Raw genomic sequence first — 27,341 nt, forward strand, 5'->3', positions numbered from 1 at the left:
TCAGTATCTGCCTAAATTGTTTAAACTTTCCATGCATATAGCTACTGTCTTAATTATGTCTTTTCTCTCTCTTCGTTTCATTTGAAATAGTATTGTATTTTAAAAATTGAGACCCTTCTGGTCAACATTTGTCTGCTTTCTACTTTAATATCAATCCCACATTCTTTTTTGTTTCCTAAGGAATGAATTTGATTTTATCACTACATTACTAAAAGTTCTGTACTTTTAATAAGTTCCAAACTTACTAGCACAATGTAAAATATTCAATTGTGGTATTAACACGTATTTATATTTACTTTCATAATCTCACATTTTAACATTTCCTCTCTGCCACCACTCATACTATTCCTAGGTTATACATATTGCTTGAAATATCCCCCAAATAAGACGTGATTCCTTCAATTTTGCATGATATATAGGATATATCTCTGTGTTGCTCTTGCTGTCTATCTCTCTATCATTCCTGATCTAGTTCACACTGAAATAATTACACAAAAAATTGCCAAAAAGTATTCAGTTTACTATCCATGATTGTACTTGGATAATTCACCTTGTGAGGATACAATTTATGTTTCCTCGACTTTATCCCGATCAACAGATTAGCAGTTTGCCCATTTATTAGCATTTTGAAGCTGATAAGTACGTCAAACCTTTTCTTCCATTTAGGAGTATTAAATGAAAGAGTAATAGCGCTGTTCTCATCAACACATAAAATGTAGCCCAATAATTTCACATCAAGAACTGGCACAGATCATTCACAATGTAACAACTTAAATTAATTTTGATTAACTATCTCCTTATTTTGATTGGTCCTTATGAAGTCTCCCTGTCATCCCTATCATCCTTACTGACAGGATCATCCGTATAACTCATAGACCTGGAAGCCTTCAGCTCTAAGTTACTTTGATTTTTGCCAAATGCATGAAAAGCAGCCATGCTACCACATTCTTGATTGGTTTCTGCTGTGCTTAAATCTTTTATAAAGCATCTAGCTCTGGATTTACCTCAAATTTTCTTGATATATATTTTTCTCCTATTAGTGGTCTCAGTGTCTGAATAGCTTGAAACCAGAATTAAATGGATTATTGCCTGGCATTTGAGGTTCTTCATCTCCCTTTTATTCTTTCTGCTCCTAAACTGAAGCCATAGCCATAATTTATATTACATCGTCAAAAATTATTACAGTCTTCTTGTTAATGGAACTAACTGTAGAATTGAAAAAAGTCATGAGTTTTGACAGGGTGTACTTATAAAGATTAAGAATATTGTACAGCAAAAGAATGAAAACCCAAAAAAGAAAGATCTAAGGAGGACAGGCACATTGGTTCATGACTGTAATTCCAGCCCTTTGGGAAGCCCAGCCAGGAGGAATCCTTGAGCCCAGGAGTTCAAGACCAGCCTGGGCAACACAGTGAGACCCCATCTCCTAAAAAAAATAAATAAATAACAGATGGGCATGGTGGTACATGCCCATAGTTCCAGCTACTCAGGAGGTTGAGGTGGGAAGACTAGAAGGTTGAAGCTACACTGAGCCATGATCACGCCCCTGCACTCCAGCTTGGGCATTATAGTGAGAACCTATCTCAAGAAAAGAAAGAAGAAAGAAAGAAAGAGAGAAAGAGAGAGAGAGAGAAGGAGAGAGGGAGAGAGGGAGGGAGGGAGGGAGGCAGGGGAGGGAAGGGAAGGAAAGAAGGAAGGAAAGAAAGAGAAGAAAGTTCCAAGAATTCCAGGGGAACCTTGCAAGGATTTTCCTTAGCACAAGATGCACTTTATTTTCATAGTGAGAACCAGTAAGATATTGAGACACACCCTACTCAGGGAACAAGGTATATATTAACCTAATAGCCTATTATTCCCCACTGACCACATAGTAACACCCAGGCTACACAGTTACACAACTGTATAAGGCAGGTGCATACCATTAATCCACACCTTTACGATAAACAGTAAGTAAGAGCTAATTCAGAGTACTTTTGGGAGTGATTTTAGTTTAAAATATTATAAGTCACTAGCTGGTATATTTTATTTTTCTACTGGCCCAGAGTGTATACCAGAATTCCAAGTATCCCTTGAGATAAGAGTAGAATTACCACAGTGTAGCCACAAGTTAACTCTATCCTGGCATGCATGCCTTACACACAATTGTTGCAATACAATTTTCAACAAGTCCATAGATTTATGAGGGCTTATGTTACATTTTGTTGGGTAGATAGCTTTGGCTTTATTTTTACCATTTATTTAACTCAGTGTTTGGCCTAGTACAAGGCACTTTTCACATGTTTTCTCTCTAAACTTTATCTGCCCTGTGCCTTCATTCTTCACTGTCTTAAACTATTGCCCTTGAATATCATTGTTGCTTTCTGAGCTTCTAATACGTATAGAGTAAATACCATTTATTGAGAGGATTAGTGAAATCTGCAAGATATTATGTTCTGCACTTTTTCTAATTTAGTTCCCTAAATTGTAAATATAAGGAGAGGGAGCTACTGTATGGTCTGGAAATAGGTGCATTGTAACAGAGATTTGCTAAAATATACTTTTATGCCAATTGGAAAGTAATTTATATTATGAAGATATAATGGCTAATGTAAATTATTCAATCAAATAAATATTTTCAGAAGTTTTAATGTTGTGGTTTCAGTAAACTAAAATGTAAATTTGGGAGGGTGCAATCAGTAATTCTGAAGTAACTCTTTAGTAGCAGACATTTGTTGTACCCTGGTGTCATAGACACTATCCTAACCACTTTTCAACTTATTGAATCAGCAACCATAATGGGTAAGTATTACTACTAATCTAATTTCCGAAAGAAGAGACTGAAGCACAGAGTGATTCTAGTATCTCACTCATGATTTCACAGGAATGAAGAAGTAGGACTGGGATGCAATCTAGACCATCCAGCCCTACTGTTTGCAGCCTGAACCACAAGCAAATGGGCATTTTCCTTTCATGGAGGTCAGGACAGATGGAGGACATATGTGAATAAGTGATATATCAGACAACTGAGGTAAATAAAGAGGCCTTAAAATCGCTGTTTATTTAATTGCAGCTGGTTTTTATGTCATAATCAGGTTGTTGCTATTAATTTTCTCCAAAGTTAGTATTGTCAAACCTGATTATTTATTTATTTATCATTTTTTTTTTTTTGAAAATACAAGAGTACAGCCTGATGTTTGGAACCTTAATCTCTGTGGTCAGTAGCTTAACTTTGTGATATTAAACTACACATGTACTTCAAAATCTTCTTTTGAACTTGAAGAATATGCAGAGATACCATGTTTACACCTTTTAAAAGATCTCCAGGCATGTCTAATTTGTCATCAATGATAAGATTGACTCATTTAAAGACTTTAATCCTAGACTTCCAATATGGAGTAGAGGTGGAACAATGCAAGGCAAAGATGCAAGCAATCATCATGCATCACCTTCTTCTTTTGAAAAAAAAAAACAAAAAACTATGAATATTGTGAAAAGTAAGTTTGAATTTGTTCTTAAGTAGATTTTCATTAAATAAAGCATTTGAACCCTACTATGTGAACTCAGAGGTATTTACTATGATTTTCAGATACCTTAAAATTTATTGATTTTTAAATATACTTAATAGCATTTTCAGAGACTTTAGTTTATGTTATTTTTAAACTTGAAATCGTTGAGATCCATAGTCTGAGTTTAGAGAGTGAACAATTGTTCATCAAACTTTCCATTTGCACAAAGATGTCAAAAAAAGTGAGTCAGTCAAATTTTTGGTTTTGCAGTGCATAAAAATATATGTCTACACTGTATTATAGACTATCAAGTATGCAATAACATTATATCTAAAAAATGAACATATCTTAATTTTAAAACACTATATTGCTTAAAAGAAGCTAAAGATTATCTTAGTTTTCAGCAAGTTGTAATCTTTTTGCTAGTGGAGGGTCTTGCCTCAATGTTGATGTCTACTGACTGATTAAGGTAGTGGCTGCTGAGGGTTTGAATGGCTGTGGCAGTTTAAAAAAAATTGAGTTTGCTGCATTGATTGGCTCTTCTTTTCACAAAAAAATTATCTGTAGCATGCAATGTTGTTTGGTAGCATATTACCAATAGTAGAACTTCTTTCAAAATCAACATCAATCTTCTCAAACCCTGCCACTGCTTTATCAAATAATTTTATATAATATTCTTAATCATTTTTGTCATTTCAACAATGTTTATGGCATCTTCACCTACAGTACATCTCATCTCAAGAAACTAATGTGTTTGCTCATCTGTAAGAAGCAACTACTCATCCTTTTAAGTTTTATCATGAGATTGCAGCAATTCAGCTATATCTTCGGGCTTTACTTCTAATTCTAGTTCTCTTGCTGTTTCTACCACACATTTAGTTACTTGCTCACTGAAGTCTTTAACCCCTTCAAGTCATCCATGAGGGTTGGAGTCAATTTCTTTTAAATTTCTGTTAATGTTGAAGGATGCCTGAACTTACCAATTTTATTCAAGATGTTGATGAAAATTCTAGTTAAATTAAGTTGGAAAAACAGACAGAATGGCAGAGATAAAAGAGAGAGAAAGAAAGACAGTTAAAAGTACACCACCTCTATCTACAGATGATATAACCATATTTATAGTAAATATCTCTAAAGAATATACAAAAAATTAAAGTTAATCCTGGTAAATGAGTTCAACAAGGTTGCAGTGTACAAGATCATTGTACACAAATCATCTATCTGTGTGTGTATCTATCGATCTATCTATCTATCTATCATACCAATGACAACCTGAAATAAAATTAAGAAAATAATTATATTTATCTTGGCGTAAAATACACAATATTTAGGAATGCATTTAACATGAGAAATGTAAGATTTTTACAATGAATGTCAGAAAACATCATTGAAATAAATTTTAAAAGATCTAAAATAAAGAAAATGTGTATGTACATTCAATAGAATATTATTTAGCCTTAAAAAAGAAAAATCCTCATGTTATATGCAACAACATGGATGAACTCTGAGGAAAATATGCTAAGTGATATTGAAAGACAAATACTATGAGATTCCATTTATATGGGTTATCGAAACAGTCAAACTTATAAAAGCCGAAAGAATAATGGTGGTTTCCAGGGTTTAGGGAGGGAAGGTAATGGGGAGTTGCTATTTAATGAGAGTAAAGTTTCAGCTATAAAAGTATGAAAGTCCTAGATATCTTCAAATGCTATACTCTATACTTAAATATATGTTAAGAGGTCAGATCTCATATTACCAGTTATTTATGAAAGTAAAAAATAAATGTAAAAAGAAATTTTAATTTTAATTAACAGTAATACAAACAATAGAAAATGATGCACAAATGTTCATTGATATCTGTAAATAAGGAATAAAGGTAACTAAAGATATGTAAGTCTACTACATTAAAAACAAATTTGAGGGGGACATTTGAAATAATTAAGTACATTTTATGAATTGAAAGACTCACACTTGTAAGTTTGTCAGTTATTCCCGCAAATAACTGGCAACCTTAGTGCAATAATATATCAAATCACAGCAAAATTGTACTGGAAACCCACTTCATGTAGAAAGAAAAACAAAGACTGAAAGTTAAGGGTTGAACAGATATTTTATAAAACCAAAGCAAAAAAGGAAGGGTAGGGATACTTATATCAGATAAATTAGACTATAAATCAAAGGCTGTAAATAAAAGATAAGGAATGCCACTATATAAAGTTGTCAATTTCAGCAAGCGAATATAATAATTATAAATATCTATGCACCCAACACCAGAGCTCCCAACTGTAAAACAAATATTAATGGATCTAAAGAGAGATAATGAGATAGACTGCAATGCAATGGTAATAGGAGACTTTAACACCCCACTTTCAATAATAGGCATTATCCAGACAGAAAATCAACAACAACAACAAAAACAAAACCTGTAGATTTAAACTATATATGATATCTAATATGTCTTACTGACATTTACAGAACATTGTACCCAACTGCTGCATAATACACATTCTTTAAATGAGTACATGGAGCATTCTCCAAAATAGACTGTAACATTTCCCACAAAACAAGTCTATATAAATGCTCAAAAATATGGGTGATGTCCTTCATGTTCTCTGAACACATTGGCATAAAATTAGAATCAATAACAAGAGGAGCCTCAAAAAATACACAAACACATTGAAATTAAACAGAATGTTTCTGAGTGACCAATGGGTCAATGAAGATATTAAGAATGAAATTTTAAAAATTCTTGAAACAAAAAGAAAATGGAAATATAACACATAAAAATCTATGAAATAAGGTAAAAGAAGTACTAAGAAGAATTTTATAGCAATAAATGACTATAACAAAGAAGTAGAAAGACTTCAAATAAACAAATTGAGACTAAAATATAATATAGAATGTCGACTAAAAAAGTTAGATCTTTGACTAGACAAATAAAATCAACAAACCTTTAGCTAGACTATTTAAGAATAAAGAGAGACGAACAAATACCATGTAATTACTGCAATAGAAACCAAAAAAAGATGAAATTCAACATTTCTTTATGATTAAAACGCTTATCAAAATGGGTATGAGAAAAACATATCTCAAAATAATAAAGATCATACGTTACAAGCCCATGGATGACATTATACTGAACAGGGAAAAATTGAAGGCCTTTACTTTGTAGATTGGAACAAGATAATGGTGCCAACTTTTACCAGTATTATTCAACATACTGCTGGAAATTCTGGCTAGATTAATTAGGCAAGAGAAAGAAAGAAATGGCATCCAAATTGGAAATAAAATACTCATATTAGCCTTGTTTGCAGATGACATAATCTTATACCTAGAAAATCCTAAAGATTCCACCAATGACTGCTAAAAGTGATATATGTAGTAAATTTGTGAGACACAAATTTTGAACAATACAAAATTAGCATATAATGATAAGTAGAAATTATATACACCAACAGCAAACCAACTGAAAAAGAAATTGAGAAAGAAATCTTGTTTACAATTACTCCAAAAAATATAAAATACCTAGATTAATTCCTAGACTAATCTAACCAGAGAAGTAAAGATCCATAGAAGGAAAATTACAAAAATGTGATAAAAAAAATAGAGGGTACAAATAACTGAAAAATATTGCATGTTCAAGGATGAGAATAATTAAGATTGCAAAAAAGACAATACTGCCCAAAGCAACTTCCAGATTTAATGCAATCCTTTTCCAAACACCACTGACATTCTCCATAGAAATAGAAAAATAAATTCTGAAATTCATATGGAACCACAAAAGATCCCAAATAGCCAAAGCAGTTCTGAGCAAAAGAAAAAACTTGGAGGCCTCATATACCTGACTTCGAAATTTACTACAAAGTTATAGTAAGTAAAAAGCATAGTATTGGCATAAAAATAAATATATAAACCAATGGAACAGAATATAGAACCGAGATATAAATGCACACATTTACTACCAAGTCATCTTCCAAAAAGCTGCCAAGAATATATAATGGGAAAATGACAGTATTTTTAATAAATGGTATTTGGAAAACTGGATAACTATATGCAGAAGAATGAAACAGGACCCCTATCTTTCACCATACAAAAAAAAAAAAAATCAAATCAAAATGGATTGAAGACTTAAACCTAAGATCTGAAACTATGGAACTATAATGTGAAAAGAAAACAGTGGGGACATGCTCTAGGAGACTGGCCTAGGCAGATTTTGTGTGTGTGTGTGTGTGTTTGTGTGTGTGTGTGTAACATCTCAAAACACAGGCAACCAAAGCAAAAATAAATTGGGATTTTATGAAGCTAGAAAGCTTTGGAACAACAAAGGAAACAATCCAAAAAGTGAAGAGACAATTCACAAGATGGGAGAAAATATTTCTAAACTACTCATTTGGCAAGGAATTAATAACCAGCATAGATAAGGAACTCCAACAACTCAATAGCAAAATAATAATAATAATCCAATTAAAAATTGGAAAAATACCTAAGCAGGCAGTCCTCAAAAGAAGACATACTGATGGCCAGCAGCTACATGAGAAAAATGCTAAACATACAAATCATCATATAAACGTAAATCAAACCACAATGAGATATCATCTTACTTTCTTCAGAATGGCTTATATCCAAAACATAAGCAATAACGTGCGGAAGAGGATGTGGAGAAAGGGAAACTTTCATACATCTTTGGTAGAAATTAAAATAAGTACAGCTGCTATGGAGAAGAGTATGAAAGTTCCTCAAAAAACTAAAAATAGAACTACCATATGATCCAGCAATTCCACTACTGGGTGTATATCTAAAAGAAAGAAAATATTCATCAAAGAGATATCTGTATCTGCATGCTCATGTTTATTGCACTATTCACAATAGCTGAACTGGAATCAATCTAAGTGTCCATCAACTAATAACTGAATAAAGAATGTGTCTATATACACAATGGAATATTATTCAGCCGTAAAAGGAGATAAAATCTTGTAATTTACAGCAACACGAATGAAACTGGAGGCTATCATGTTAAGTGAAATAAGCCAAGCAGAGAAAGACAAATATATATCCTCATTAATATGTGGGAGCTAAAATGTGGATTACATAATAATCCAGAATAGATTAGACTTTGCCAGAGCCTGGGAATGGGAGGCAGTTGGGTAGAATGAAAGGGATAAAAAGGATATAAATATGATTATTACCATTGATGTGTGTTGATAATCACTTAAAAGGGTATAAATGTACTTATTACCACTTAAAAATGATAAAGATGGTAAATTACATATGTATTTTTACTCCAATAAAAATCTATTAAAAATAAAAACAAAAAATCAATAAAAATTTTAGCATATAAAACATTTTGCTTAAAATCTTCTAAAATGTATATGGAATTATAATAGTTCAATAATAGGATAAAAATGATTTAAAAAATAACAAAATTAGAAGACATATTTCATATATGAACACTTTGTACAAATCTCTAGTTGTTAAGAAACAAGTAATGATGAATACTTAGACACATTGATAAATGCCACAGTATACAGAGTCTAGGAAAAGAGTCATGAGAATATGGTTGCCTAATAAATTTAAAAGTCTGTCCTGCTGTTAATGCAGTAGCATTAAAGAAAAGTGATAGTTTATAAGCAATTGTGGCACCTGACTGTATTATCCATTTGGGATAAAATAATTCCAGAGCCTTCCATCACTTCATTTACAAATATATATATTACAGTTATTGACATAAATTGATGCTCTAAGTATAAAAAGTAAACTCATTATATATCTAAAATAAAGTTAAGAAATTAATCTATTCTAAATTATCTTAGAATAAGTAAATATTTCTTATACAAAATACAAAAGCACCCAGTATGAAGGACAAATTTATGAATTAGATTACATTAAAATTAACAGCTTCAATTATCAATAAATACTGTTATTGGAATGGCATGGGGCAATTATAGAGTATGAGAAAATATTTGCATATAGATGCATATATATAGATACACACACATATGTATGCAACTTTGGACTTATATTAAAAATATGGAAGCACATTTGACAAATTAATAAAAAAATACAATACAAAATAATAGTTGCAAAGAATTACAACACAGTATTTTAAAAGTGGCTATCATATGATAAGCAGATAGAAAGCCAATGACTTTTCAATGTCATCAGTCACTAGGGAAATATGAATTAAATTTATAATGAGATACCATGATACACCTACTAGTGTAACTTAGATGTAAAATAAGGAATATGACAAGTGCTTCAGTCAGCTCAGGCTTCTATATTTCATTTATATTAAATAATATATATTTTATAGGATAAATACTACATATAGATAGTGTAGCTGATAAATAACGAATTTTATTTCTCACAGTTCTGGTGGCTGTTAAGTCCAAGATCAAGGCCCTGGAGCATTCCTCGTCTAGTGAGGCCAATTTTCTAGTTCATAGATGAAATCTTCTCTCTGTTCTTGGTGGTGGAAGGGGCAAACAAAGTCCCTCTGGCTTTGTTTATAGAGATTACAATCTCATTCATGAGAGCTCTATCCTCATAATCTAATTAGCAATAAGGCCCCATCCCTTAACCCATTTATGCCTGAAGTTGCAATTTTTTGAATTTTTGCAATCTGACCTTGGTGATGACCTTGAGCAGTAAGATATAAATAACTCCCACGTACTTAGTGTTCCAATAATGGAACACTAGGCATAAATAGGTTTAATATCATCATCTTCAAAGCCAGGATTTCAACATATAAATTTGGAGAGGACACAAAATTCAGACCATAGCAACAGCCAAGAGTTGTGAAGGACATTGAAAAATTAGAAAATAAACGTAATATGCCTGTGGAAGTGTAAGCTGTTATAGCCACATTATATCTGTTTGGTAGTATCTAAAGCTGAACAAATGTATACCTTAATACTAATTAATACTAAGATAGTACTTTCACTCCCCAATGTATAATTAATGAGAACATATCTCTTTCAAAATATAGGTAATATATTATTTAAAATGGCACTATTCAGAGTAGCTCTAAAAGACAATAAAATGTGCATCAATAGTCAAATGAAAAATAAATTATCTACCACCCATTGGAGCACTTTATAGCAATAAGAGTCAATAATGAATGAATGCATGCAACTATATGAATGAAACACACACATATAATACTAAGGACTCAAACACTACGCAATGCTCTTTATAAGTGGTACAAGAAAATACTTAACTATGCTGTAAGAAGTTGAGATAGTGGGAGATGTAGGGAAACAGATTTGAAAAGCAGTCAAAGGGATTTCTGGCATTCTGGTAATGTTGCATTTCGTAATTTGAATGTTGGTTGAATAGATATGTCTAGTTTGCGAAAATTCAGTGAGTTGTCCATTTATGACAAGAACCACTTTTCTGCATGTACATTTTACTTTGGTGAAAAATAAGGAGAAATACAGATACAGGTAGATGGTATCTTCTGTTTACTTATGTGTGAAATGAGATTGTGAACCTATATTACTTACTCTACTACAAATTTCAAATGTTCCATTATTTGCCATAGTAGTTAAAAGATGAAACATTAATAAGAACAATCTAAAATAAACAAAGTATGATGAGAATGTATGTTAGAAATTAACCATTGAGCTTTTCAAAGAAAATTTGCTAATACAGGTCTATTTTTCACTAATGACAAGTGAATAATATAATTAATAATAATTACAGACAATAATAAATGTTTTAAAGGTTCACATGCCTAAAACTTGTCACAGTGATATAGATTGCATTCTCATGATGAAGTGCAAATACTAAATGTTTTTATGGTATGTAAATAACCAGAGTGCCAGAGTTCATTCAAGCATCATTTTATTCATTCAAAATGTATTTATTAGGACACATTATGGAACATAATTGAAAGTCATAAAAAACTAAACCAAAGTAAATTCTGAAAACTTAATTAATTGCACAGTTTCATAAATTTATTTAAACAAAAATTTACAACCATTAGATCATAACTTGAAATTTACCTTGGAAAAAAACTGGTAAATATAATTAGCCACTGAGAAATGCTAGAGATGAAGATAACCTTTTGCATAGAGAACTATATAAACATAATGACAATATTGATTGCTCTCCTGCTATGTGCCACAATGTTATGCTCTTTACAGACATTCCCTAGAAGTCTCACAATACCAATTTAGAATCCTACTATTGTTACTCTATTTTGTAGAGAAAGAGAGAGATACTCAGCGACTCAAAATTAGTTTTGATCCTACCATCTGTGTTCTCAAGTGAATAATTCTCAATACTGACTGTGCATCAGAAAATTGCCAAAAATATTCTCTGGTAGAAGAAATTCTCTGAATTTCACATGAAACTTTAAAATGTACATTTAAAATGTACAAAGTTGGGTCATTACGAAGACTCATTGAAACTAACACTCAAAGACTGAGTCCTAGGCACCTGTATTTTCATAAAGTTCCTTAAGTTGTAAATTGTATTTGTCTCCCACTCATCTACACAATCCCATGTATGAGTTTCTGAATATGTTTATTTCTTCTTATTCAGTGATGGCTTTGTTTTGTTGTTATTCCTGCTGCTTGTTCATTCTTCAGAACTTGTCATTGCTTTGGCAGAGCTCGTTGAAAAACTAGATTGTTGAGTATCAACTTGCATAGCTATGGTTCTTTCCTTACTTCAGGCTTACATATTCCTTCAATTCAACTACTCTTCCTTCTGGATTGAAGATTATGGCGTCATGCTTTGGCTACCTCTTGTATTTTACTCCTGCTGTGATTGACAGCCAATGTGAATTAACTTAATGACAGAATTCACTGACTGTTTTCACTGTGACTAGCTATAGTCAATTTAAATTGTTAAGAAGAAAATAGCCTGTCTGTTACACAGCCATCTCACGGAGTTAGAAAACTAGCTAAAGATTGAGAAGATTCTTGAGTAGGCTGGCAAAGTTATATGTCCTTAACAGGATATTGATTATAAGAATGTTCAATTTATAGCTGTTTATTAAGTTATATGTGGGTTAAATGTTTTTCTGTATCAATATTTTTATTTTGTATTTTAACAATTTAATAATTAAAACAAAAGTAATAGGTTAACATAGGGAAAAGGTAGAATCAAGGAGAAATTTGGGAAGTTGCAGTAACCTTGTGAATGAAATTGGCACAGAAGAAAGTAGTAACAGTAAAAATAAGGAGAACTACCTGGATTCTGGATTAAAGGTTAGAGCCAGCAGAAAGTGCTCATTGGTTGCATATGTGGTATTAGAAAAAAAAGTTGTCACTAGTAACTGGGATTTTTGGCCTGAGTAACTAGAAAATAGTGACTAATCTTTTCTGTCATGGTAAAAGGCGGTATAAAAAAGGGTTTTGTTGTTATTATTAATTCTTTTTTTCTTTTAGGGCAGGAAGATCAGGTAGTCAGTATGAACCATTTAAATTTTGAGATGCTTATTAAGCCATGATAATATGTATAACTGAAGGAGTGATAATTAATATACATAGAAATAGAAGAGATTAAAAATAAGCAGAAGAGCAATTCCATATGTAGGGGTCAGAGAAATAGAAAAATTAACAAAGCAGTCTGAGTAGAATTAGAGTATGGTAAGCAAAAAAACCTATGGCATTGTGGTATAACTGGAATCAAGTGAATCAATCAAAAAATAGATTGATCAACTGTATCAAATGCTGCTGATAAACCAAGTCAAATGAGGGCTGAGAAATTATAATTTCATTTAATGTGAACATAAATAGAACAATGTTGGTGGACTTTAGAGTGATAATAGAATATTTTAAAACTAATAAAAAGCCAAAAGCATAGTAATTAATGGCATAGAGAAGGAGAGGAAAATTGCCAAAAATATTCTCTGGTAGAAGAAAGGGTACCTATACTTACATGAAAATAAAACAGGCATATCTCTAGAACCTCTGACAATTTTTCACAGTAATAATGAGAAAGCCAAATATGTGACTATAGATTCCCATAGTATGCTAGATACATGTAATGATAGGTTTCCCAGTAAAATACGAAATAAGGTTATTAGCTTAGGGTAACTTGGGATTATGGATGTGACGTACTAAGGATTTAAGAAGAAACAGTATAAAACAGAAAGCAGGCATTAAAAAGAATGAGATCATGTTCTTTGCAGGGGCATGGATACATCCGGAGGCCATTATCCTTAACAAAGTAATGCAGGAACAGAAACCAAATACCACGTGTTCTTACTTATAAGTGGGAGCTAAATTATGAAAACACATGGATACATAGAAGGGAACATGACACACTGAGGTCATTTGGAAGGTGGAGGGTGGAAGGAGGGAGAGAATCAGGAAAAATAATTAATGGGTACTAGGCTTAATACCTGGTTGATGAAATAATCTATACAATAAACTCCCATGACACAAGTTTGCCTGTGTAACAAACCTGCACATGTACCCCTGGACTTAAAATAAAAGTTAAAAAAATGAATTTTAAAAAGAAAATAGTTATTGCAAAGAGAAGGGCAATTCATTCATTGCCCTTCTATTTGAAATAACTGATAGAGAAATTTGTAAGTCTTTCATTGCCATTATGTTTTGTGAAAGCTAATCATCATATTTGTGCGTTGTTCTACAGCCATTTCAAGTTTGGTGGATAGGTAGGGTACAATTAGAACATTACCAATGCTGTCATTTAGGGAATAGAGTAAAAGGAGAAGCAAGCGTAGGGGTAAAGAGGTACACAAGAAAATGCTTGCAATAGAATATGGAATTTAATCAGGGAAAGAAGGAGATCAAGAAAATAATGAGAAATAGTCATAAATTAGTATAATAAATATATTTATGCACATTATTTCTGTTTATTTCAAATTTTGTCATTTGTTGACTTAATTTGTAATTAAATAATAGATTCATGGTAAAATTTTACTGAATTAAGAATATTACCATTTATGAAATACTTTAATAAAATATGTAATTTAACAAATAATATTTATTTTAGATTATTAATAATATACCAATACAATTAAAATAAAATATAAAAAAACTCATAAATAAAATTTGAGTAACATTTAAAGATTCACATTTAGTAAGAATTAATCTAGCAATCTTAGAATATTTGTAGAAATCTAAAAATATCAGCAGCACCAGACACATTGCCATGTAGAAGACAACTTTGATTTGTTTGACAGATAGTTACGTTTGGAGCTCTTCCCAGATCATTCTGATTTGTGCATGTGAATTCAATCTAAATTAGTGGAGGTCTGACATAATCGCAACTCGGTATGAATTAATGTTCACTGCTTCAGGGAAAGATTTGAAAATATGTGTATTAAAGGGTAGCATATTGTTAATGATCATTATTTATTCAATGCCATTTATTTTATACAGGAAGAAATGAATAATACTGCTAAAAGACATAGATTATCCTATGACTGGGCCAACCTCTATTGTCAGAAGTTTCCAGGAACTCATTCGGAAAGTCATAGAGTTAAAATACCTCTCCAATTTTTCTGAGAGGCAAGGGATATATTTGTCCCGTAGTAATGATTTCTTAATGCTTTATTCCTTGTTTCATCTTCTTCCATTTTCTCCATACATATTCCAAACACTAAAAGGATAAGAAAAGCAACGTGATTCTTAAATAGAAAGTATAAATTAAAAATAAAATTTCAATATGATCGAATTTTAAACTGTAAAATCCAATAAATGTGTTAAGAATAGGTAAAGTTTTATGAATATTCAAGGGTACCTACAAAGCCATTCATAATCATAGGTTTTTCTACAATTTATATTAAATATGGTTTCATCTGAGTGTATCTGATTTGGAATATAATATACAGGAAGAAAAAGTCGTTCAAATAAAGTATATAATAAGAAGCCCTATTAAAAGTATTAATTTGGGCCGGGCGCGGTGGCTCAAGCCTGTAATCCCAGCACTTTGGGAGGCCGAGACGGGCGGATCACGAGGTCAGGAGATCGAGACCATCCTGGCTAACACCGTGAAACCCCGTCCCTACTAAAAATACAAAAAACTAGCCGGGCGAGGTGGCGGGCGCCTGTAGTCCCAGCTACTCCGGAGGCTGAGGCAGGAGAATGGCGTAAACGCGGGAGGCGGAGCTTGCAGTGAGCTGAGATCCGGCCACTGCACTCCAGCCCGGGCTACAGAGCAAGACTCCGTCTCAAAAAAAAAAAAAGTATTAATTTGGTTTAATTACCAGCAGTTATTTTTTAAAGTCTAATGTCTAGAATTATTCATATTTTATAAACATACATTAATAATGTGTTACTTGAAAAGTCACAATCTGATGTTACCTTTAGATACATTACAATAGATTCTAGGGCTAACCTTTCTACTTTGAATATATCCTCCCTGAAACTATAAGAATTAGATTATTTAAAAATAAAAACTGAACAATTAGATTAAAAAATTAGATTAAAAAAATGAGAATTGAGTTATTTGATAACTTACATGGCTGTTCCTTCCACTAGATAAATGTCTAAAGGGAAATAATGAGGTCAGTTTGATTTCTGGCCTTGCAATATCTTATACTTAGCTCCTTTAGTCCTGAAATTATGTTTATAAAATTTAGATCCTTGTGCTTTTATTATATTGCACATATGCAGCTAAGAAAACATTTAATATTTAATATTTTACAGCCCAATGATAGAAATTTGGGGATACATGCTTTGCAGACTTGTAAAATAGGTGTCTTCGACTACTGAGGCTGTTATAACAAAATACCTTAGAAGGAGTTATTTATAAACAATATAAATTTATTGCTCACAGTTCTAGAGGTTGGGAAATCTAAGATCCAGGTACCAGCAGATTCAGTCTAGTGAGAACTCACTCAGTGCTTCAAAGAATGCACCTTCTGTCTGTGTACTCACATGGCAGAAAGGGCAAAGAAGCTCCCTCAAATCTCTTTTTATCAGGGCACTAATCCCACTCATGAGGGTTCTACCCTTGTGACCTGAAAGCCTCTCCTATTAATACTATTGCACTGGAGATTAGGTTTCAACCTATGAATTTCAGTGGGTTTCAACATATGAATTTGAGTGGGATGTAAACATTTGACCCATAGCAATAGACACATTTAATTTCTACAAGTTTTATAAAGCTAGCAAAAATGCGAGAAACTATCAAAATATATGGATTTCCATATGATAAGAATAAAATTAAATATATTTATATAGAGAGACATATAACTACTATAACTAACTACTATATCGTTAGTTAATTTGACCATTTTCTTAGAATTATTGTGCTGAGAGTGGCTATCTCTTTGAAATTTAGTGTGTTATTAATAATTAAAAGTTAAGTAAGTTCTATAGAATATAACTACTGGGCAATATATTAAGTCATTTGTGAGATAAAAATTAGCATTGTAATGAATTCTTCTTTTTGGTAGAACTCACTGTACATTAACTTAAGCACTTTATGGTGAATATTGGAATGATGAAAATATTTCAGAAATAATTTTTGTTATAAAATCTAAATTATTTCAAAAATCTATGATTGTGATATTTTCAAATGGCTAGTGATAGAAATGGAGTAAAACCCATTCCATTGACTAAGACTTTTTGTTTTTTTGGCTAAAGTTTTGTTATAATGTATGTAGACCACACCAGTCAACAACACCATAATGTAGACCACCGGTCAATTATACCATAATTTCTAAATGTTTCTCCCTGCCCAGCATCACAGACTTCAAATTAAATTACCAAATTACCCCACTTTTTTTGACCTGCTAAAATTTTCACCTACGTAAAAGCAAACTACCACTGGATATCTAAGTTTAAAAAATTAGAACTATTCAGTACTAGTTTCATGCAGTTGTTATATTTTCTTTCTAATTAATTATGCAAAGTATAATTCAAAACAGTTTAAAAGTATTAGTACAAAAACCAAGTTAGCAGAATACATCTGGATTTAAAGGTCTTCAAATTCACACAATATTTTCTTGTCATGATACAATTTTTTTTTTAAATTATATGTGAGAAGATGAAAGAGCATGTGTGTATTTATAAACAACACAAAATCTTAATATCACCGAGTAAGATGATTGGTCACCTTCTTCGCAACCATGTAGTATTAATGTAGCAATAGATCCATTTGAAATGCAAGGAAATAAATGCCCATGCAAAAAACAAATAAGACAAAGTTCATCAAGATGTTCAAATCATTCATTACAAAAGCACTGTAATGGAGGTATTTAAAGTGCATCTATATTTGTGACTATGACTTTCTGGATATCGGAGACTTTGCCTCCAAATTATACTTACATCACTTATAATCTGATTTTGTCATTGGTGTAGTCCAAAAAATATTGTTAGAAATATATGGGAAAGATCCATTGAGTACATATTTATTTCCATAATAAGTCCTAATGGGACTATGAAGGACAGCTCAGGATACAGAATATACCCATAACTCAGTAGAAAAATAAGTATCTGAGTCTCACAGTTAGAAATAGAACTGTGTTTTTAACTTAGATATTCAGTGGTTGTTTGCCACTACTCATTAACAAATGTTAATTGTGGTATAATGAGACACAGGCACTTTTCATAAAAATATATCCAGATGTACTGAAATGACTGTTTTCAGCAATTTTTTTCTTGCAAATGACACATTTTCTGTAACCAAGACAGAAATCATAAAATTGAAAACCATCCCCCACTAAAATTCTGTGTGTATTTTAAACATCATATATGTGCATGAGTAAGTTCAAGAGAAATTTGGATATGTATTTTCCTATTCATTATACAATTTACAAAGGATTTTTTACATACATGATCTAATTAATCTTTGTGAGATAAACAATATTATTTATACTTTACAAGTGTGCTGAGAAAAACTGAATGAAAATAAATCACGAAATTATTAAATATTTGAATCATATAGTTGGGTCATTTCATTCCATTACTGCTGAAATAGTTAACTTTAATAATCACAAAATGATTTTTGATTCGAGACGAGACTCTGAAACATAATGAGATCCTGTCTCTACATAAAATAAAATATTAGGTAAGCATGGTGGCACGTGCTTGTAGTCCTGGCTACTTGGAAGACTGAGGTAAGAGGATCAACTGAGCCCAGGAGATTGAGGCTGCAGTGAGCTATAATCAATGCCACTGTACTCCAGCCTTGATGACAAGGTGAGAATCCATCTTTAAGCAAACATAATAAAATAAATTTAAAAAGTAATAATAAAAAACAAGTGATATTAGTTAAGATTGCTAATTACAATTCTATTTGGATACATTTACATTTCTAGACTTGGGGAAAATATTTGAAAGTCTGAGATAATTCCTCTCTCCTACTAGTTTTTACCTTTCATCTATTAGTCATTCTAATTAATTCATGCCAATACTTTTTACTCTTTCATTCAATAAATAGTTCTACATTGTATTCTAGAGATTGCCCTGACTTTTAGAGATATAGGAGTAAATAACCAGATATTGTTTTTGTCCTAGTATTAACTCTTAGCAAGAATACAGGTATGAAATTACCCTGAGAAGAGACTGAATAAAGACCCTGAATGATCCACATCCTAATCCTTGGGACCTGCGAATACTGTATATAATCCAACATGGCCTAACGGACTTTATAGATGTGAGTAGGTTAAGGATCATGAGATAGAAAGGTTATCCTGAATTATTCTGGTGGGCCTGAGGTAATACAAGGGTAATTATAATATAGGAGGTGATGTGATAATGGGGACAGAGAGAATACATCATGTAATGCGGGATCATGAGCCAAGGAATGAGTACAGTACCCATCATAGAAAAGTCAAGAAAACAGATTCTCCCCTTGATATTCCAAAAGAAACCAGCCCTACAGCCATGTTAATTTTAAGCCAGTGAAACAGAATTTCAACCTAACATTGGTCCAACATAAAGGATCAAAATAGAAAAGGTCAAGTGACCTGCAAAGTATTGTGAACTCTGATTTTACATTTGAGAATTTAAGAAATATACTTAAATTTTACAATTATTAATTAGAAAGACTTAAATAGAAACTTGATTTTTCTAAAACCAAGTCAATTGTTCTTACTTCTTTCCTGTGCTTTTTATTTTGACAACTTAATGTGCATTCAACGTTGTCTAGCATTCTAAAATATAATAATGTTACTCTTGCAGATAAGGATGTATGGTGAAGTGTCTGAAATAAAACAAGCAGTAAGTTTTAAAATTTATTCGATGTTAGAATAGTATAAAATATGTTTATCTACTAATGAATGATCACTTCTATTTTTCTTCCTAGCTTTATCTTAGCCAGTGTTCACCTAGTGAAAAATTATCTACTGTCCTTTATGTGAATTCAAACTCCATACGTGTATAATTGCCATACAATTGTTATGGTAGAAGTAGCCATGATATTTAGTATACAAAGAAAATGATTTTAAAAAGCACAAAATAGCCACAAAAATTTATGTCTTTATATAAATTTCAGAATTTCAGTTATCAATTTATTCCTTCATCATGATTTATACCCAATTTTAGTCATACATTGCAGTGATTAAGCATAGAAACTTTGACTTCAGGTTTTCCAGGGTGGAATGTTGGCTTTCCTACTTACTGGGTTTGTTTTTCTATTACTGCTGTCACAAATTACAGCAAATTTAGTAGTTTGCAGGAACACAAATTTAATACCTTACAGTTCTGTAGCCTGACATGTGCTTTACTAGGCTAAAAAGTTGTTTAGAGAGCTCTGCTCTTTATAGGGGATTGTAGGGAAGAATCTATTTTGTTGTGTTTACTAGTTTCACATTCCTTGTTTGGTGTTTTTTTTCCTCCCTCTTCAAAGCCAGCAATGGCTGGTCCAGAGTTTCTCACACTGAATCACTCTGGCTCTCATACTTTTACCTTTCTCTTCCACTTTTAAGGACCCTTGTAATTACACTGGGGCCAGGTAGAATATCCAAGATAATCTATATATTTTAATGCCAACTGATTAGTATGTTTATCTCCATCTGCATGCAGCCTTAATTTCCCTTTGCAATGTAAGGTGACATATTCTAACATGGACATTTTTTGAGTGAGTATGTATGTGGGGGGAGGATTATTCTTTCTATAACAAAAAGTGTCATTTAAAGTTATTTACATCACAGTTTAACTTGAAGATTTGACATGATATGTGGTATTTATAAATATCTCTGTAAATCTTATTAGTCATAATCATTTTAAATTTGATGTAGGAATCTTTTTTGTAGTTTTTTTTATTATTATACCTTAAGTTCTGGGGTACATGTGCAGAACATGCAGTTTTGTTAGTAGGTATACACGTGCCATGCTTAAATGATAAAATTCTCTTTGACATTACATGAAGTTTTCTGCTCAGTCTTAAGAAGTAGAACTATTTAAAATTTCACGATATGTGCATAAATACTCAATTTTATAAAAGTTGTGTGTTGAGGTTTATAACATAATCATGGAACAAAACTGAATATTACAAATATAGTATTGTATATACCATAAAATCCCAGTAAAATAGCTTTACTTTACTTGATCAATTTTCTTTCACCAACTGTTCCAAAAAATATCCCTAGGACCAAGTTCCAAGTTCTGGGGTGACTATAGGTCTTCTTTACATCCTATATACATCAAAACACACACTGATGTATCTTGAATAATACTTCTTTACCTAATTTAACATTAATGTTATGAATTTGGGTGACAGCATATAAATACAATTTTATATTTGTTTTTAAAAAGACATTATATAAAATTTTATTCAACTTTTACAAATGGAGACTTCATAATGTGTCTTAAAGATGTTTTTATTTAAATGCAAGTGGGATGTGATTAAAAATTGTGTGAAGGTATTATCAGAATACATTTGGACAATGTTCCATTCCCATTTTATAATTTATAATGCAACAGTTATAAAAGCTCCTCCCCTCAACACTATACCCCCACTTTAGGGAGAGATCAGTGACAATGTTTCATAACTTCCTTTCTTACTAAGCTATTGTGGCACAAGGAACAACTTCTAACATTTCTTTCAGGAGAAAGGAATGTTTATCACAAAGTAAAGCACCTCCTGAGTCAGCCTATTTAGGCAGATTTGCTGCCACTTTTATTGAATTCCAGAGGGTTTTTATTCCTCAAGTTATTACTCTCAAATGTATGAGCAAGAAAAGGCCAGAGCCTATAGGACCTTAATGTGTCTTTTCATGTATGTTTACTAAAATTAAGAACAATACAGTAAGTCAAAGCAGGGTGTCTGGTGGCTTTCCATTTTTTTCTATCTCCTCGGTGTCCCCTGGTAGCTAAGAAAGATTGGAGTTCAGATCCTGTTTTTGACACCAGTTTTTGACTTTGTGTCAATAACTTAATCTTTCTGGAGATTTTTTACAGTGAAGGGGCTATAATAACACTGAAATGATAGTCTTGCTGTGGTTTTAAATGAAATTATCTATCAAATATTATTTTAGAGGGCCTGACCTAATGCAGGCTTTCAATGTATTATAGTTTTATTATCATTGTTTCCAATGGTTCTTTTTCTGTTCTATTACTTTCCATTTAATCTTTCTATTCTGACATAGGATTTATCTAAATTTTATCAACCTCGCTCCAAAACCAGACTCCTTATGTGATATTTACCATTGATTCCCAGCTCAATTTTAAAAGTAAACAAAATAAGATATTTTGGAAAAAAATTAAGACAAATAAACAAATCAACTTTCTGTATTTTTTTTTTTCTGTTTTCTTGTGGTCTGTTAGACATAAGCCCTGTCTTAGTCACACTGAAAATTGGCTTAATCGAAGTATTGCCTATATTTAAATAACTTTAATTTATCAACATAAATGAACCCAATATCAACTTAACTTGACTTAATTTTATATTATCACTGGAAGATCAAAGAATTTTTTACAAACAAGCAAATAGGAAGACCAAGTCAAATTTAGCTTATTTCCACACTAACACAAAACCTTTCCTGCAAAACATTCTGTTGCTTAAAAAGGCCCGAGCTTTTTAGATGAACATGTGTTTCCTAAACCATCCATTCCAGTGAGGAGGAGGAGGGCATAGTTCAGGGAGTAGATTTTCAATTAGCAAATTGATGCCAGATCTGGACCAAAAGAACACTTTTATATTAACATATTATGACATGAGATCTTCAATAATGAGTTGGCCAGGACCTAAATTTTATATCTCAATGAAATAGCTCACAGAATAGCATGCTACTTCCATGATTTTGATAAGCAATAATTATAGGATTGGGTTTTTAAAGTTTGTATGGTAAGAGCAATACATATACTGGGCTAGAGGGGAATAAGTGAAAAGGTCTCTTGAGAAAAGCTTCACTTTATTTTGAACTTCATTATGCACTTGCCACTGATGGGAAGTTAAAAAGATTTTTTAGCTTGCAATGAACCACAGGTTAACAGAAGATATGATATTGGCTCAATTACATATTTCATCATCAATCCTAGTATTATGACACAGAAACAGGTGGGAGAGAATGTGGCAGCATTCATTTTTATTATAAAATTTCTGTTATTTATTGTAATATAGTGATTATTGCAAATGCCATTTCACATAGTTTAGTATTATCACTAAACATGTGACATTTTCTCTAAAACAGAGTAAGGGCACAGCTAGAATTTTTTAACAGCATACTAAAATAATCATTTCTTCCCTTTTATTAAGGTGTTTTTTGTCACTCACAATGACTTAATAAAATGAATAAAACTTTGCTTCAGTCATGGAAAAAGAGCACTAATTTTAGTTTTAATTCCACAAGGAGTTATTGAGCAACCATTTGGTTCCAGTTGTATACAGGGAACTAAATTGGCAAAATAAACAGACCATATAGTCTCCAACTCACTGTACCATCAAATCAAATATTAGCTTTGTGACACAAGTCAAATTATTTAACAGATCTAAGCTTTAATTTTCCCGCATGTTAAGCATTCAATTAAAATGTATATTCAATAGGTTTTAATAATATGATAAAATATAATGCTACGTTATAAAACACTTTTTTAAAAAATTCTATTCTCCCTGTTTTCTCAACCATTCTATTATTTTGTGCTGTAATATTGATTTGGTACATGAAATGCCCCAAATGGCTATAAGGCTGTCTTCATTTCTGATTCACTGGGTCCATGGTTGAAGCATTTCACCCTTGGATACTAGATATTTTAAATCCATTGTGCCCCAAAGCATGAGGACAAAAATTACAATTTTTGAAGGAGATAATGAGGTGTGTTGGTGAAATGGGCCACATCTTTGATTCTTGAAACAATGCATTTTTGAACTGAAGGAAATCCTCCACCAAATATTGACTCTTGTTTTCTGATATGCTGATACTGCATCCTGTAGATACCCCAACCTTTAGAATGTCCCCATTCTAGGGATGACATTGAGTCTTCATCAGATCGTTCAACATTTCTGTCAAGCTCACTGCTTCTGGGTGACGGTGCTCTTTGAAAGACCAGTAGATTCTACTTTTATTGGCACATTTCTTCATAATAAAATACAACATTGTGTGTATTATCCAATAACAGAAAAGACATTTTCTAAGTCTACAATGATGATGTTAGCAAAGTCAGTAGGCAGAAAAAACAAATCCATAACTGGCAGTGTGATTCTCGCTATGGGCACAACGCACTGCTCTTTCCATGACAGGAAGGATCGAATGTAATCAATGCGCCAGCTAGTAACTTGCTGAGACACATTGTGTGCACTGGTAAAAAATAACTTCCTGAGATGGAGGGTAAAGAATCCTGATTTGTATTTTTCATTGATTCCATTCTCACCATGGTGAATTTCATGCTACCAATATGATATCACTAAAAATAAAATTGAGAAGAGAGAGGTACAATTCGCTTTTAAGATCTGGCAGGAGCTAGTTACAGCACACTGTTGCGCTTGGCAGTTTGTAAGTTCAGTTGCAGCAGTAGCTATATCAAGCATAGTTAGGGGAAGACCTTTTTAAAAATATTTTTGGAGACTATCCCTGTGCTTCTTAAATAAATAAGCAACCAATTCCAGAATTCATCTTGAGTATCACTTTTCTGGGGCATAAAGAGTATACAAAAGAGTAAATAGGGATGTATAGGGCAAATAGGAAATATCAAGAACATATAGAAAGCCTAACTACATCTAGTAGTGGATGATTTAGGATGGGACTCTGAGCAATATGACTCTAGAGCCCACCATCCAAAACCGTACCTCATTTATTTTATCAAGCCCCTATAAAATATTGAATACAATTTAATAATCCCTGAGATGTATGTGGATATAGATATACACGTTAATGTATGTTTATAAAGGTGATGCAACTTACCTGGAGTAGTATAAAAATGTATGGTTCAATACATTCCAGCACACAGTGACTTCTATGCTATACAAAACATAAGGTCCCATATCGTCAAAGTATTCTGTTTGCTGTTATGGCTACTCTGAATGCCAGGTGGGTAGGGACAAATTTGTGGCACTAGTGATTATTCTGGTGTTGCTTGTTTAGAAACGTGAAAGATAAATATATTGTGGATTAATAGAAGGGTTCAAGTTAGATTAGATAAATTTTAAAAAATAAAAGATATTGACATTTCTGAACCACAAGAAAAATGATATATTCAGCAGTTTAAATTAGGCAAATTTATATCTCTAAGATTGCTTGAAATATCAAGTGCTGGTAAAAATAAAATATTACCCGGTATCTGCTAGTGACGTTTTAGTCTTAAGTATTAAACTTATCCTAAATAAATATAATTCCCTTTGGTTTTAGACTCTTTACAAACTTCTGAAATGCTCCTTTAGTAAATCATGCTACATTATTATTCATCCCAACTCACAAAGCTAAAGGAAAAAAAAAATTAGAACACCAAAGGACCGAAAATTGGTCAAATAGGATCACAGAGACTTTTATTCCATACTAAATACAATGTTCTAACACTCCTTAAGAATTGGTCACCTTCCTTTCTGCCCTCTGTCTGCTTTGTGAAATTTGAACTGTGTGATCTGTCTTTGTCTTGAGTTATTGGCTGTGAATTGTGTTCATTTTAGTGGCAACTGATAGACCAAGGAGGGGCTGCAGCCAGTAGATGCACCTCTGTAGGGGAACTGCAAAGATGAGGGAGTGACCTGAGTTGTTAATTACATTCCTGAGAGCAGAGGACAGAGCTCCTGGTTGATGACAAAAGCTTTTCCCTGATTTTCTAGAAGTTAATCCAATTAGGTAAGACCTTGCCTTTGCAATATTATTAGACCTAGGAAGAAAGTACAGACAACTCTTAGAGTATTACAGAAGCCAACATGTGATACAGAAAGTCTGAAAATTATCAAAACAATGACTTAGACTTACATGCATTATTAATTTCCCTTAGGCTCAAGCATTATTAATTTGGAAGTAGTCTTGAAGTCCATCACTTAATAATACACTTAATAATACAAATAAGACATTTATTCTGAGCATTAGAGAAAAAAATGGCAACATGATAGGATACTACTTGTAAAGCTGGGATACTACTTATAGGCGTTAGCTTCTTCACAATATAAAGTAAAATACACTTTTAATTAAAATCATTTTAACATAGAAAAATGCACTTCTTTCATGTTTTAAGAATAGAAGCAAAAGATACCCTCAAAACTATTATTGATTTTTTTCTACTATGTGATTTCTTGATTATAATTTTGATTTATTCATATAATTTTATGTCATTGTATTAAATGTCAAAATTTCAAATGTGGGTCACTTTTACTACAGGAATAAAATTGAATTGATTAATATTATTTTTACTGAAGAAGTAGGAATGTAAAAGCAGGCACTGCAATTGTTGACATGTAATCAATGTTGTTTCAGAAACAGAGCTTATGTTTGGGAAAAAAAGAAAGCAATAATTTTGTACTAAAATTTAGAAAAGTGGTGAGAATAAGTTATGTATTTTATTTTAGATTGTTTTTCAAGAATGGAAAATGTTTTTCACAATTCTCATATTTCACTTTGTAATTGATACTGGGATATAAGCAACATGTTAACTTTAGCCATGAAAAGGGTATGAATAAACATGCCTATTTACATATGTGTATTTATTTGTATATTTGTGTTTGTGTTATATGTGTTTACTTTTATTATTATTTTAGCATAATTTCAGAGCGAAAATAATTGCCAAATGCATAGTACAAATATCCCAATTTGATTTCCAACAGTAAATATTCTGTGATTTAAGAACTATATGATGCTATTTCTAAAACTATAAGCTGCTTAGGAAATGAGAATCCAATGAAACAAACAAATCATTATTACTTTGGGCTTTCAGGGTAGCTGTGCTAATAAATCATTATTTTATTTGTATTATGTGTTCCAATTTCTTTTCATTTTCATGTTCTCTATGTTCATTTACATTCTTCTGCATCAAGGAAGAAAATAAACTAAAATACTCAACAAATGTTTATTACACTTGCTTCCAATCATCCACTTAACTTTCTTTCCTCTTTGCTCCGGCAATTGTTAGGTTCAAAAATCTGCCTTAAATATGCTGACTATATATCATAATCAGTTAATATTTTCTTCCTCATGTCTTTGACTCAATATTTTTGCATCATATTTATCTAGTCATTTGAAGTTATTACTCTAACTGCTGAACAACTTCCATAAACATAAAATCTTACTGGAAAATAGAATGAAACAGTCAGCTGGTTAAGTTAGGTCTGTCTTCATTGTTCCCAAGAATGACATTATAGTCTTTATTTTATTTTATTTTTTTATTTTACCAGCACTGTCATAGTTTCCTTCCTCATTTACATTTGTACAAATCTCAAGTCCTGCTGTCACTATGAGGTTTCACTAACATGAGTTCAAACTATTTTCTTCCATTTTGCATGAATAAAATATATGGAGCAGTTTGACATTTGCTTATATACCTTTGT

At 31.9% G+C, this 27,341-nt stretch overlaps 1 long non-coding RNA gene across 1 annotated transcript in view; it reads left to right on the forward strand.

Annotated features, from left to right (window-relative positions):
- Nucleotides 1-25,644, forward strand: part of LOC105484609 (uncharacterized) — a 52,494-nt gene extending 26,850 nt beyond the window's left edge. Inside the window, exons 2-5 of the long non-coding RNA XR_011608583.1 lie at nucleotides 2,861-3,007; nucleotides 18,932-19,070; nucleotides 19,598-19,636; nucleotides 25,479-25,644. This is a non-coding gene — a long non-coding RNA (uncharacterized lncRNA). The remainder of the gene's footprint in view (nucleotides 1-2,860; nucleotides 3,008-18,931; nucleotides 19,071-19,597; nucleotides 19,637-25,478) is intronic.
- The last annotated feature ends 1,697 nt before the right edge of the window (nucleotides 25,645-27,341 follow it).

This window comes from Macaca nemestrina, chromosome 1 (assembly GCF_043159975.1).
Source record: "Macaca nemestrina isolate mMacNem1 chromosome 1, mMacNem.hap1, whole genome shotgun sequence".
Lineage (NCBI taxonomy): Eukaryota > Metazoa > Chordata > Mammalia > Primates > Cercopithecidae > Macaca > Macaca nemestrina.